The 1,887-nt window shown below is 39.8% G+C and overlaps 1 protein-coding gene across 1 annotated transcript in view; it reads right to left on the bottom strand.

The window, feature by feature from the left end:
• The window catches only part of Agbl4 (ATP/GTP binding protein like 4), a 1,571,060-nt gene that overhangs the window by 251,441 nt on the left and 1,317,732 nt on the right, over positions 1–1,887 (bottom strand). The window lies entirely within an intron of this gene.

Raw genomic sequence — 1,887 nt, 5'->3', positions numbered from 1 at the left:
AAGAAACATTCTCTCAGAGCAGCTTTCAAACTAATTCTGGTCAGAACTGAGACATATCTGGGTTTTCCATTTGTGGAGAGCTGCTTTTACCCGATGGGTGGTAGCCGTGGCACCCTTTCTCCATGCAGACACCACTCTGCCCCTGAGCAGACCAGTGAGGAGGAAGCCAGCAGCGGAAAGCTCCAGGGCCCCTTGTCAAAGAATGCCTTCAGGAGTTCCATAATGGTCCTCTGTGGTAGAGAGATAGAGCCTTCTCGGACCCCGACCCAAGCCATGCATGCCTGGTAAGAGTTTGACTGGTCTCTGCACTTGTAGCCTGGGAAGTTTGGCTTTTTATCAGTTATGGCTATTTATGTTCTATTTGCCTAACCTGGACCTGACTTTAGGATGGACTTAATGAATTTTGGGTGAAGAAGATAAATAAAAATCCACATCCATCCATTCATTCTTTGATCCAGTCATTAGTATTCATGGTGTACACAATGTATGCCAAATTCTGCCTAGAATTAGAGATATGGTGCTGGAATTAGAGAGATGAAGGACAGGACAAAAACCTAGACAAGTGAGTCTTGCAGTGTCAACGTATTAAAACTAACTAAAATGAGATTACTGCACGAATGATACACCTCCCCCTTCCTGAAAACCTGGACGATCTACTCTGGGAATAAAAACAAAATAGAAGTAATGATACGACAGTGAGAAAAATGTTCTTGTCTGAGAATGTTTAATGGAAGTAGTAGACACAATCAAATGTGATAGCTTTTAAAGTCATTTTAATAAATTTAACCATTTTAATAATTTTAATTTAAAAATAAGTATACCAACATGCTCAGGTCATTGAGTTTCTTGTATTGTAGGTGATTATTTTTACCCTTGTACTCTTAATTTTCTTCTATTCTTTATATGCTTATTACCATTTTCCACAATGGGACATCACTGTTTAATCAAAATACATTAAACATTAAAAATTAGAAAACTATGTTCACATTTTGGGTCGGCTTCACTAATGAAGATAAGCCAAAACTCGCAAATTATTTCACCGATCTGGGGTACAATTAGCAGCCATGAATATCACCACCACATAGCTCCCAGATCCAAATGCACAGATCACATCAAGGTGCCTTAAGCCACCCCACTGGTGCATATAAAGAGCCACCCACACATCACTCCTACTCGCCTTGATCAGACATTAGTCCTATCGTGCTCCACACACTTGTGGAAAAGAGAGGAGCTGCTCTGATTTGTTCCAGATTTATCTTCCTGATTGTGCATTCCTTTGACTGATATTAAATGAGTTTTTATTTTCAGATTACATTCCTGTGGTGGTCAAGGGGAAGCAATGTTCAGCAAGATTTCTGGTAATTCACAAGAAGGATTGTGCAGAGATGGATATATTTTATGAAAGTCTGTGAGGCTGCAGACCACATTTGCAAAATAATTTTAGGTAGTATCATGGTTTACCTCCTCTGCATCTAAGTGAGGATCATTCCAAAATATGCTACCAGCTTCATCTTTCAGTTCCTTTCTAAACCCAGGACACTCCAGAGAATGTTGTAAATGAGACAAAATGCTTCAGCAGGTCCCCAACTTTTGTTCTATGAGTACATGGAGACCTTAACTTACCCGGAAAAACAATTCAAATGTCACCTCCTTTGTGAGGCTTTCACCAAGCTCTCTCAAACACCCATAGTTCTCAAGCAGAGGCCATTCTCTTTTTATTTTACCCCAAGCCCCTTTATTCCTGCACTAGAATGAGAGTTCTCTGTGGATCAATACTAGTAACTTTAACACCCCATGTACCTAGCTCAAGGCTTGGAGTAAATGCTTACAGATAAAAGATATTATAGAGAGATATAAAGACTGCGTGAATAGGAAACCTCTTGTATG

Source organism: Octodon degus, unplaced genomic scaffold (genome assembly GCF_000260255.1).
Source record: "Octodon degus isolate 3935 unplaced genomic scaffold, OctDeg1.0 scaffold00107, whole genome shotgun sequence".
Lineage (NCBI taxonomy): Eukaryota > Metazoa > Chordata > Mammalia > Rodentia > Octodontidae > Octodon > Octodon degus.
The sequence above is the reverse complement of the archived record's forward strand: the minus strand, read 5'-3'. Positions and strand labels throughout refer to the sequence as shown.